The following is a 13,865-nucleotide window of genomic DNA, read 5'->3' as shown; positions in this document are numbered from 1 at the left end:
TAAAAAGAGGAAAATAAAAGGAGAGTCAGAAGGATCAGTGGAATCAATTAAATCATTATCACCAACAGAAAATGGTTATTGCTCAAACACTGAATAAATGTGTTCTGTTAGACTGACACTGCCCAACTGAACACTCTGCAATGACAGGAATGTTCTCTGTCTGCACTGATCAATATAGTAGCCACTAGCTATATGTAATGTATTTACTGGGCACTTGAAATATGGCTAGTGCAACTAAGGAAACTAATTTTTATTTTTATTTATTTTTATTTTTTTAAGATTTTATTTATTTATTTGACAGAGAAAGACACAGCAAGAGAGGGGACACACAAGCAGGGGGAGTGGGAGAGAGAGAAGCAGGCTTCCCACTGAGCAGGGAGCCTGATGCGGGGCTCGATCCCAGGACTCTGGGATCATGACCTGAGCTGAAGGCAGACGTTTAACCATGTGAGCCACCCAGGTGCCCCAAGGAAACTAATTTTTAATTTTATTTTTAAATTATACACTCACACATGACTAATAGCTAACATATTGTATAGAAGATACAAATATTACTGATATAAATAGTAGAATAGGATATCACCTTTTGAAATTGAAGAATAATATAAAATAAAATGCATCAATCTTATTTGACAAATTTGAAAGTTGAATATTCCCATAAAACTACCACCCAAAACAAGATATAAAATTTTCCATCAGCTCAAAACATTCTTTCTGTGCTTTTCAAGTCAATTCACCTCCCACTTCTGAGAGCACCCACATTCTCTAATTTTTTATATAAACAGATTCTTACAGTATTTTTCTTTTCTATCTGGCTTTTTTCATATAACAAAATAGTTGATGTTCATGCATATTTTTTAATTTTTTTATTGTTGTGTTAATCACCATATATTACATCATTAGTTTTTGATGGATGTTCATGCATATTATTGTATGTCAATTCCATGATATGGATAGACTATAGTTTGTTTATCTACTTTCTTATTGATGGATATTCTGTTGTTTCTGGTTTGGGACCATTATACAAATACTATTTATAACCTGGAAGGGAAATGTCAGATTTGACCATTTCTACTGCAAGTTTCAGAATACTCCAAATGGCCTGGCTTGTGTGATTGAACTATCTAGGGAAAATATGGTTTCAGATGCTACTTGACATAGGTGTTCATACAGCGCCATTAATACCTAACTTCTCGTTGTCCATCTTAGCTCTTCTTCCTATTCCATTTAGGGCCTAGCATCATGGTGGCAAAACAGCTGCAACCACGAGAGCCTCACATCCTTATAAACATAACTAACTCCCTGAGAGGATATATAATATAAATATAATTCTATAAGAGATAATTATAGAATAGCTTTTATGAAAGCCAGATCTATCTCCCAAAATGTAGGTAAAACCATCTAGATTTCATGGGCATAATGTGGTAGGTTATTTGGTTGCCAAAGGAGGACTGTTTTTTGAAGAAAAATTTGGGAAGACAGAGACAAGATATATAATCTAGTGGTTTAGATGTTGGACTTTGGACTAAGATTGTAAATAGGAGCAATATCACAATCAGATATATGATTATTAGATGACATAATGTATGCCAATGCTAGCACAGTGCCTGTTATATAAAAATATGCATTATCATTATTAAATATGTTCAATGAGTTTCTTCTATATATGGAGATTTAGAGATCATGAAGAATTTTTATTTCATATTTGAGGATTTGAAATGGCTGGAGCTAACTTTGTTTAAGCTCATACACTAATAAATTACTGAACCAGAGTAAGACCATTCCCCATTTTTTTCTGTCCATTCTTGAAACATTCTTTCAAGTGCTGACCTATTATCTTTACCTACTCTTTTTCTTTGAGACTTAAAAAAGAATTGTATTTACAAATAGACAAGCAGAATTAACTCTCCCTGAGTGATCCTCACAGGGATGCAGTGTCAGTATCAGGAAACAGTCCAGTCTTGAAAGAAACAATTGGATTATTTGGCCATTTTTACCTCTTTCATTGTTTTGTTTACCTTTTCTCTCTCCTTACTCTGTTCATTCCTCCATTAATTCTCAGTTCTCTATATGGAATCTTCCTCATGGTGATGCTAACTTCCTAAATAGTGATTCTCACCATTTAGCTTACACAAGAGTCTACTGTTGTAGCCAAGAAGGTGCTCCTGAGGAGTGAAGAGATCAGTGAACACCAACCACATCTGTACCACTGAGGAGATTGCTAACCCTGTCCAGAGGTGGACATGCTAACTGCATCAGCATTATCTTTCTTCTCATTACCGTCTTCTCCATTCCCACATCCTCCCACAGAGAACAGAGTACCTGGTGTTGTGTCAATGAATTCCTAAGGCTAGTCGAAAGGAATGTAAGGGAAACTGAAGGTAAGAATAAATTAAAGAAGAGAAATGTAAAACAGCAACTGCCATGCCTCAGATACACTGACTTCAATTTCTGCAGTTCCTTGGGCCTGCTATGTTTATAGTGTGGCTTTTACTGTCCTGGGAGTTACCTTAAACTGAAGAAACAGAAAACCGTATAGAAGATTTGTTTGATTCCTAGCAAAAATTGTCGTCCTGGTGGCAATGGCCAATCTTTCTTCTCAAAGTCTTGTAATGGAGGTTTTTTTTCCTAAAGGGCAAATAGCCCTCCCATCAAGCTGCAAAGAAGGGCAACATCTGGAAGAAGTTGAGAATTCTTGAAATATGAAAGGGATGTGGGGAAAGGAAATGTGGGAAGGAAAGGAAGTAGCATCAGAGAGAACTAGAGATAAAGGTGTGCTAACAGATGAGTTTGGAGAAAATCAAGTAGGAGGGGGGAAAACATGGCAGAAAAGATGAGGGGAAGAAAAGAGTAGGTGAAAGCAGGGGACAAGCCAGAGTTGCTGAAGCTAGAAAAGCCAGACGTATTTATGGTACTAAAAATGGGAAATGGTGACTCTTGCAGTGGAAGTTTGTTTGATCCTACAGTGTACCCTATAACATTAACTGAAAGAATAATCAGTTAAGATGGATGGAAAAATATAAATGAATTGAGGTACAGAGCTAGTAACCAAGACTAGCAAACAATTGGAATACTTTTGTAAGGAGGCAATGGAAATTCAGTTTATGTTTTTAACATTCACTTGTAAGTATCTGTAATCAGTTCATGTTTTTAATTCAACGGATTGATAAATCTAGTTGTAATTTTGCTTATAGCATGCTAATTGAGCTTTCTTTAAATGGTCCTTTGATTTTGAGGTGTGAATTTGACAGTTCTAACTAAAACTATTTGGAACTGAAATAAACGTGTGTACACTGTTCTGACACTTTGGTCATCATATTTCTGTTCCTTATTGATGCAAAGGGCAAATCATTAACTTAATTTCTATGAAGACTATTATCAATATATTATGGAAGATAATTAGATTATGATCTGATGAGAAAGGTTAGTTATTTTATACTACTGCTAATATAATGTGGATACACTCTTCAGGAAAATGAGAAGCTTATAGCAATGTGGAGCATCATCACTGGGCAATATTATTTTCTTACATAAAAAAGAGTTATATGCTATTTTGAAAAAATATTTTATTTATTTATTTGAGAGACAGAAAGAGAAAGAGAGCAAGTGAGCGAGTGCTGGGGGAGGAGCAGAGGGAGAGGGAGAGAGAGAATCCCAAGCAGACTCTGCACTGAGATTGGAGCCTGACTCGGGCTCCATCTCACAACCTTGAGATCATGACCTGAGCCAAAATCAAGAGTTGGATATTCAACTGACTGAGCAAACCAGGTGCCTCTATACACTATTTTTAAATACTTGACACATAGCTTAGGTGGAAATAGTTATGTGTTTTGGCAATCAAATAATCTACCAATATTAGCATTTACATTAAATGTATGGAAACTACTCTTTGGGTATTTGGTATTGCTGATAAAATGTGATCTCAACATTTTAACGTCTACCATTTTCTGCTATTATTTCTAGGATAGATTGCAACACATCCCTCCCTTCCCATTTTGATGTCCTTTAGTTGATTTTTTAGTGATTTCCATATAAGATGATATTTAATGCCTAATAAATATCAATACATTTCCCAAAATAGCTTTTCCATCAACCTCAGTTCAAATTTTCACTTAAAATCGTTTACATGATTATTTACCAGAGACCTATCCACAGGTTCACATTTCTCTTTGTCAAATGTTGATTTAGTGTCATTCCTCCTTGTTATATTATAGGCTATTTATAGTCTGGTCAGCTGGTTTCTTGCTTTATTGTTGAAACAGCTTTTCCAGACTTCTTATCCAATCATGGAAATTTATTAACCAAAACCAGAAAACTTTGATGAATCACAGTGTGCATTGCATATATACATTTCACAATAGCTTCTTACTTTGATCAACCTTTGGTTAACCTGTTTGGAGTATTTCACTGAGAGTCATAATAATGAAAGTCAAGCCATCAATCTACCTTAATGCAAGACCCATGCCATAAGGAAAAAGACAAAAATCACTGGTGGAGCTGTTAGAAATTATTTTTAGCTAATTATAAAATTGTTTTCTATACATCTAAAAATAGAGCAATGGTGAATAAATATATAAAAAATAATATACACAGGTTATTTTTTTTTTTTTTACTATTTCTACTTTCTTTGCAGGTAAAAAAAGCAGTAATATTTGACATCTATTAGTTGATGGGTATTAAAACCCACCCATGATAAAATACTTCTTGGTTTCATGCTTTATTTTCTATCAAATTTTCATTAGTGCTTTCTTAAAATAAATGTCGAATAGCCAGTGTTTCAGGGTTGAGGACCTGCTCTTCATCTCCATATTATGCTTTGGGTCCAGGGGCTGCATGATTAGAACTTGTTAATATTTCCTCTTATTTTATAAATGTTACTTTAAGGAATTCTTTTATACTTAGGTTTTTGCTTAATATGTAAGAACTCTACCCAAATAAATAACATATTCAGCTTATATGGCTAAAATACAAAATGCTACATTATTTCCATTGTTGATATATTAAGTTTTCATGTTCTTAGCCTTGAAAAAGTTGTTACTGTATTTGCATAGCTGTTTATCTGTAAGATCTTTTCCCTAAAATTCTCTGGTCACTTATAAATCCTTCTAGATGTTCTTAAAACTGAAGGCTTTATAGACTGTCTGGACCTAAATGACAGAGGTTGAAGGGGAAATTATATTCCACTAAAGTGAAAAGATATTTATGAAGTGACTTCTCTTTTTGGTGTTGTGAGATATTGAAAATAACTAAAATACTGAACTCATATATAGAGTTAGAAAAGTGGAGAGAACTGGAACAGCATCCATAAATGTGGTATTATATCTGCTGAATATGTGATCGATAATTAAATGAGTGAAAAAGAAAGAAGTGCTATGGAAACAATTATAGGTACAATTTATTGAAGAGTTGCTATGTCTATATACAAGAAACTGTATGCAAACACACATATGTACACACACTTACATAAATATAGAGTTAAACCAGTCTACAAAATGACGTGAATTAGATATACTGTCCTATTCTAATGCTTAAGGAATCTGAAATTAAAAAAAAAAAAATTCAGGAAATGTGTCCAAGGTCACAAGATAGTATGCCACAGAATTAACATTTAGATCCTGTTCTGTCTGTTACCAAAGCCCAGGATGTTTTAATTCTTAACAAGGGGGGAGGGGGACTACCATAGGACAGTATGTTCAGAAAAACCTTCCTAAAATGAGTGAAATGTTTGTTGGGCTTTTAAGCATTAGCAATATTTGATATATGAAGAGATAGAAGATTATTAAGAATTGGAACGATAGCAAGCACAATGTGTCTAAAGGAATGAAATCATTATAAGAAATTTAAAGTGCAGTTATCAGTTTGGTTGGAATTGTGATGACACATTAGGAACAAAAGCAAATGCAGACAGAAAAGCAAGCACATTGTTCAGGACTTTATAATATTAAGATAAGTAGGTGGAAAACCAAGAAGCCTAATTTAAGTATCCATTGGAAAAAATTAATAAAAATAACTTTAAAACTTATTAATTTTTAAAATGTTTACAGCAATTTTAGGTTCACAGCAAAATTGAGAGGAAGATACAGAAATTTCCCAGATATATCCTGCCCCCATCCATGCATAGTCTCCTATATTTCCAACATCCCCCACCAGAGTGGTACATTTGTTACAAATGATGAACCCACACTGTTAAATCATAATCACCTTTCATTCATGTAGTCAATGTAAAAGAAGAATCCCAAGAAAAAATTGGAAGTTAAACCTCAGCCTTTGAAGAGAGAGAATAGGGGATGAAAAAATATGAGATTTTTCAGTGTAAGTAGAAAAAAATGTGATCCAATTCATTCTACTTTTTCTAAGTACCAACTAAGAGTGAGACATTATATTATTAGGTTAATCCTGTCAGATAGAGAAACTGAGAGAAAAAGCACACAGATAGAGAAGTTTAGAGAAAAAGCACAATTTAGACAGGGATGAGTTTGATGTTATGCTATAAAAAAGAATTAGGAATCATTTAATTTGAAGGTTTGTCTGAAATATGGAGATAGAGGTCAATATTTGAAGATTTGAAAATGGTCTTGTTAAGGAGCATAGAATTTAAAGAAGTGATGGCAATGCTTTTCAGGTTGCAGAATATATTCTTTTGAAGGAAGAAAGAGGAGCCAGTGAAGAAGATAAAGACCAATGAGTAAAGCAAAACCAAGAATGTTGAATTTTCATAGAGGAAAGACAGTTTATAAATTATGGAAAATATAACACTAAAGATTCATTTTAAGTATTTTGGAAAATGAAAGACATATATATATATATATATATATATATATATATATGTGTGTATATATATATATATATATTTAAGATTTTCTTTATTTGACAGAGAGACACAGAGAGAACATAAGCAAGGGGAGTGGGAGAGGGAGAAGCAGGCTTCCCACTGAGCAGGGAGCCCAATGAGGGACTCGATCCCAGGACCCTGGGATCATGACCTGAGCCAAAGGCAGATGCTTAACACCTGAGCCACCCAGGCACCCTATAATATATTTTTATAATATCTTTTTTATTTTGTCCTTTGGCTTAAAGAGATTTTGTTGTATTTTTGTTTGCTTCTCAAGCACATATTTTCTCTCTATAAAGTACAGCCTTCAAAAGAAAGTTCAGTTTCCTGTTTAAGATTTCTTTCAAGAGTTCTTACAAAACAAACAAAAAATAATACTTGGCTGTTTAAGAAATAAAAAAATTGAAACAGCAAAGGAAAATAATTTTTACAAAAAAAAATTACATTTTCTAAAACTGTTATGAAAATGTGATCTACTTTTTCTTTATGCAAAGAAATTTAAAAAATGCATGCACTTTTAATCTCTCAGGAATGACACAATAAAAAATTATGATACCACAGATGAATTGCACAGCTCTTATTAATTATGGTAATCTAGGTTAGATAGCAGAACCAACTTTTTTCAAAAATATTCAAAGCACTATTGCCTAAAACAAGTCTTATTGTTTTGAGTTGCTACAATTTTTCATGTACATGACTTACATTATACTAAGAATATATCCAAAGTTTACAAAGAAGTAGGTAATAATCCCAAAATTGATTTGGGACATACCTTCCTTTAAGGAATTTATAGATGATGGTTCTAAAATATGAATTGATTTTAATAGCATGACAGATGTAAAATTGAATTGTGTCAAGTCCATTAAAATATTTCTAAGGCCATATTGTTTTCTTGAAAACTGGTATGCACATTTCATATTGCTTTACATACTTTAATTGTATTTGACTCCAATTCCCTGAAAAAATTGTCAAGAATGCTGCCTTAGGTTTTGCAGCATAACTCATAGAAGAGTCCCATTCCATTGATAGTTACTGCCCAGAGAAATTTGATAATTCTGGGTTACATATATATATATATATTTTAAATTTCATATTACATACAGTGACAGTTTATCCTCTGTGTTTATCCCCACAACCTCCTTTCAGAACAGTTTAAAAACAAACCAAAGATATATCTCTACTATTTGGATACCACAGTAATTGTGTTGTAGAAACATGGGAGATGCTGAGTCACTAAGTAGTCCAAAATTGGTATGTTATTGGCTTAAAATTAAGACATCTGGGTGTACTAACTTGGTATAATACATAAAACATAGGGAGTTTTTAGTAGAACCCTGCATCTTACTTAGTAGAATCACATCTTCTTCTTAAGTCATATGATTACAGTGTGAATTAAATATGCAATTAAATATCAAGGACAGGAGACTAGCATCCATGTTTAAATCATAAAAGTATTTGCAAATTATAGCCTAGACATATGGACTATATTTGGTAAAAGTATTGCTAAAGGTTGAATAAACTTGAGGACTTAAAACATACTGATAGGTTACTTTGGATAACAAACTTATACAAATTCATGAGTGATTAAAATTGGGAAACTGTAGTGAGCACAGAGAAATGTTTTTGTAATTCTGGAAATGGCAATGGGTGGATAGATATTTGTAGTGCAACTGATGGTTTCTCTAGAAAAATCTAGGGGCAAAAAAGAAAATACCATGGGCTGTCTGGGGATGATGGCAGAATAGAAGGATCCTAAGCTCACCTCATCTCATGTATACAACTAGACAACACCTACATCAGTGTAAATAACACAGAAAATGACCCAAAGTCTGGCAGAAAGATTGTCCATAGCCAAATGTAGAGAAGAGGCCACATCAAAAAGGGTAGGAAAGATAGAGATATGGTTGCAAGCTAAATCGACCCATGTGACTGGCCCAAGAGAAAAGAAAGAGTCCCTCACACCAGGTACCCCAGGTACAGGGAACCACAAGGGGAAGATGAATTCACATAACATTTGGCTTTGAAAACCAGAAGGGCATAATTTCACAAGTTCTTATGATCAGTGGACTTAACACCTGGAACTTTAAAAATCAGCAGGCTTGGCTCTAAAAGAACTGGGAGAGTAAGAAAAAACTGAGTCCCTACCCTTAAAGAGCACAACAAATAGCCCCAAAGAGATACAACATAGGAGCAGAAGTTTGAAAAATGTCTGGGGTATTTGGGAAGGAGATTTGTTTATTAATCTTAAAGCATATGCTGGAGGGGTAGGGATCATTGGGAGATTTCTCCAGGAACAAAGGAGCTGGTAGACCTCATTTCCTTTCTCTGCCTGACAGCCTAGATATGCAGACACCTGCAGGAACCAAGATAGCACAACAGTTTCCACCTAGCTTGATAACAGCACCCCATGCCCATGCTTCTGTGGCTCTGCCCCCTCCAACCCACCTGACTTTGGTTGGAATTTGGGGTGGCTGCCGGTTCCTTCCTGCAGTGGACCAGTGTAGAACTTGGCTGTCACTGCATGACTTGTGTTCTCCTGTAGACCCACTCCCTCCAACCCTGCCACGGGAGTTTTCTAAAGTGGTTCCAAGTCCTCTCCCACAGCAGACCTGCTCAAATCTTTCTAACATTGCACCCCACCCCTGCATTTTCCTGAGACCTGACCCTTCCAAATACACCTTTGGCAAGAGTACATCCAAAGCAGTGCCATAAGACTGGCTGTGTGCAAGCAGCTGAGACAGGGGTTAGCACCACCACAAACTGACTCCTGCCCCAGAGATGGGAAGATAACCACATATACCAGTCCCACTTCAGCCCCAGAAGTGGGCTGGAGGAAGATATCTGGTCTCATGGCAGGCCCCGCCTACCAATGAAAGCTTCTCAAGACAGAACAAAGAGAAAGCACCCTGCAATGTGGTACTACTATAGCTCTGGCAAATGCCTAGTCTGTCTCAACACAAGTCTAAGGAGGCCCCACACTGGCCCACTAACAACACAAGGAATAAACCCTGCCCACAACAGGCAAAGAGAACCATTGCAGCTGCCTGGACTAAAGGCAAACACAGCTCAGGTATAACAGAAGGGCACATGTGGCACACAGGAGACACCCCTGAAGTGTCAGGTTCTGGTGAACAGGGGACATCACACTTTAGGGCACTAAAGGAACTTTTCTTCATAAGGCCACTACTTTCTTTCTTTCTTTCTTTTTTTTTTTTTTTTTAAGGCCACTACTTTCAAGAGCAGGAGATGTAGCTGACTTTCTTAACACATAAAAACAGACACAGAATTAGACAAAATGAGGAGACAGAGGAATATGCCCCAAATGAAAGAACAGGACAAAATCAAAGCAAGAGAGCTAAACAAAATACAGATAAAAACTATGCCTGATAGAGACAGTAATGGCCATAAAGATACTCACTAGACTTGAGAAACGAGTGCAGAACATCACTGAAACCCTTAAAAAGTATTAAAAAAACATAAAAAAAAGAAACAGAGATAAAGAACTCAACAGCAGAAATTAAAAATACATTAGAAGAAATAAATAGAAGGCTAGAGGAAATAAAAGAACATATCAGTGACCTGAAAGTGTAATAGAAAGCAATAAAGCTGAACAGGAGAGAGAGAAAAAACTTAAAAATTGAAAGGAGACTTAGGGAACTCAGCAACAGCATCAAGGGTAATAACATTCCCATTGTAGGGATCCGAAAAGAAGAAGAAGAGAGAAAAGGGAGCAGAAAAATGTATGTGAAGAAATAATAGCCACTCCCCAAATCTGGGGAAGGAAACAGAAATCCAGATCCAGGATGCACAGAGAGCCCCTAACAAAACCAACCCAAGGAGGTCTACACCAAGACATCTAGTGAGTAAAATCGCAAAAAGTAGTGATAAAGAGAGAATTTTAAAAGCAGCAAGAGAAAGGAAGAGAGAAAGAAAGCAAGAGAAAGGAAAACTTCTGTATGAGGAAACCCCATAAAGCTATCAATTCAATTTTCAGCAGATAGTTTACAGGCCTGAAGGGAATGGCATGATATATTCACAGTGCTGAAAGAAAAAACAAAACAAAACAAAAAGACTGTAGCTAAGAATACTCTTACCAGCAAACCGTCATTCAGAATAGGAAAGATAGTTTCCCAAAGTTAAAGGAATTCATGACCACTAAACCAGCCCTACAAGAAATGTTAAAGGGGACTCTTTGAGTGGAAATAAAACACCATAAATAAGAGTAAGAAAAGTACAAAGAACCAAAGCAGTAAAATAAATATATCTATAAAAATTCAGTCAAAGGATTCATAAAATAAAAGGATGTAAAGAATAAAAAAGATGTGAGATATATATTCTTTACATCCTTTTATATAATATATATACATACATATATATGTATATAGATATATAATATATCAATATATAATAGAATATTACTCACCCATACAAATGAATGCAATTTTGCCATTTGCAACAACATGGCTGGACTAGAAAGTATTATGCTATATTATGCTAAGCAAAATAAGTCAGTCAGAGAAAGGTAAATGCCATATGATTTCACTTATGTGTGGAATTTAAGAAACCAAAACAAACAAAAGACAAAAAGATAAAGAGAGAGACAAACCAAGAAATAGACTCTTAACTATAGAGAACAAACTGATGGTTACAAGAGAGGAGGTGGGTGGAGGGATGGGTCAAATAGGTGATGGCGATTAAGGAGTGTATTTGTTGTGATGAGCACTAGGTGTTGTATGGAAGTGTGGGTTCACTATAGTTACACCTGAAACTAATATTGCACAGTATGTTAACTAACTGGAATTTAAATAAAAACTTAAAAAACAAACAAACAAGGAAATAGTGGCTTTTAAAGACACATTAGGCCAGATGGATCTAACAGAATAGAACATTCCAGCAGAATACACAATCTTTTAAAGGGCACATAGAACATTTTCTAGAATAGATCACATATTAGGACACAAAAAAGGCCTCAAAATTTAAAAAAATTCTGAAGTCATTCCATGCATCTCTACCAATCATGATGCAAGAAACTAGACTGCTCACTTTGGTAGCACATATACTAAAATTGGAATGATACAGAGGAGATTTAGCATGGCCCCTGCATAGGGATGACACAATGCTATGAAACTAGAAATCAACCATAAGAAAAAAATGTGGAAAGCACACATATACGTGGAGATTAAATAATACTAAACAATGAATGGGTCAACCAAGAAATCAAAGAGAAAATAAAAAATATATGGAGACCAATGAAAATGAAAACACAATGCTCAACATCTTTCAGATGCAGCAAAAGTTGATCTAAGAGGGAAAATTATAGCAATGAAGGCCTACTTCAAGAAGCAAGAAAAATCTCAAATAAACAATCTAACCTCACACCTAAGACTAGCAAAGAAGAACAGACCCCAAAACCAATAGAAGGAAATAATAAAGATTAGAGAAGAAGTAAACTAGAAACTAAGGAAACAATAGAACAGATCAGTGAAACTAAGATATAGTTCTTTGAAAGGATGAACAGAGTTGATAAATCTTTAGCCAGACTCCTAAGGAGAGACAGAGAGAGAGAGAGAGGGAAATAGAGACAGAGAGAGAAAAGATCAAAATATACAAAATCAGAAATTAGAGAGAAGAAATAACAGCCAATACCACAGAAGTACAAAGGATTATAAAAGAATATTATAGAGGGAGGAGGAGCCAGATGGCAGAGGAGTAGGAGACCTAAATTTCGTCTGGTCCCAGGAATTCAGCAAGATAGGGCTCAAGCCATTCTGAACACCTACAAACTCAACAGGAGATTGAAAAAAAGAATAGCAGCAACTCTATGAACAGAAAAGCGACCACTTTCTGGAAGGTAGGATGTGCAGAGAAGTGAATCCGAGGCGATATACGGGAAGATAGACGCGGGGGGAGGGGACCTCCATCAGCCGCTACTGGCAAGTGATAGAGCAGCAGAGCACAAAATCGGAACTTTTAGAAGTCAGTTCCACTGAGGGACGTCACTCCAGTGGCTAAGTGGGGAGTGAAACCCTCTCTGGGACAGTGTGGTCTCCAGACCCTCGGGGTCACAGAAAGACCGGGGGTGCCTGAGTGCGGCAGAGCTCCCAGGTATCAGAGTGGGGAAGCTGGCTGCAAAGACGGAGCTGAGGAGTGGGCTTTCAGCTAGGGGTTGCCATAAACTGTGATCCGTGGAAGAGTTGGGCCACTGCTCTTCCAGTAGAGACCCAACAAGTGGCAGGTCCGGGGAGACTCCCCTTTCTCCCCCGGGGAGGAACAGTGTGGGAGCTGGCCACAGGAATCTGCTGGGTTTGGAGACTCCACACGGGGTCATATGCCAGAGATAGAAACGCTCGGTCACAGGACGGATGAAAACAGAGTGGGGCCGGAGACTGGGGAGATAGGAGTGACTGACTGCTTTTCTCTGGGGGCTCACTGAGGAGTAGGGCCCCAAGTTCTCAGCAACTCCGGGCAGAGATTGGGAGGCCACCAATTTCATTCTCGCCCTCCAAAGCTGTACGGAAATCTTGCAGGGAAGAAAAGCTACCAAGAGCAAACCCGAGCTGATTACCTAGCCTGGCCCCAGACAAGGGCAGTACAATTTTGGCTCGGGCAAAGACATTTGAGAATCACTGCAACAGACCCCTCCCCCAGAAGATCAGCAAGAACAGCCAGCCAAGACCAAGTTTACCAATCAATGAGAATGGCAGAACTCTGACACTAGGGGAATACAGCACATAGAATTCATGGCTTTTTCCCCCATGATTCTTTAGTCATTCAAAGTTAATTTTTTAAATTTTCTTTCTTTTTTTTTCTATATTTTTTGAATTTTTCTTTCTCCCTTTTACAACCAACACCTTATCTTACCAATTCCTTTTTAAAGATCTTTTTTAATTTTCATTTTTAGAGTCATATTCTATCCTTTCATTGTAGTTAACCTTATTTTTGGTATATATATAAGTTGTTCTCTCTTCAAAATTTTGGGATACAGTTTCTTCTAACAGACCAAAAATACCCTCAATCTCCAGTGTATGGCTTT

At 36.2% G+C, this 13,865-nt stretch overlaps 1 non-coding gene across 1 annotated transcript; it reads left to right on the top strand.

The window, feature by feature from the left end:
- The first annotated feature begins 11,867 nt into the window (after window positions 1–11,867).
- On the top strand, window positions 11,868–11,975 carry LOC113926088. The gene has a single exon (XR_003521170.1). It is a non-coding gene; the product is annotated as a U6 spliceosomal RNA (small nuclear RNA).
- Window positions 11,976–13,865: the final 1,890 nt, after the last annotated feature.

This window comes from Zalophus californianus, chromosome 2 (assembly GCF_009762305.2).
Source record: "Zalophus californianus isolate mZalCal1 chromosome 2, mZalCal1.pri.v2, whole genome shotgun sequence".
NCBI lineage: Eukaryota > Metazoa > Chordata > Mammalia > Carnivora > Otariidae > Zalophus > Zalophus californianus.
The sequence above is the reverse complement of the archived record's forward strand: the minus strand, read 5'-3'. Positions and strand labels throughout refer to the sequence as shown.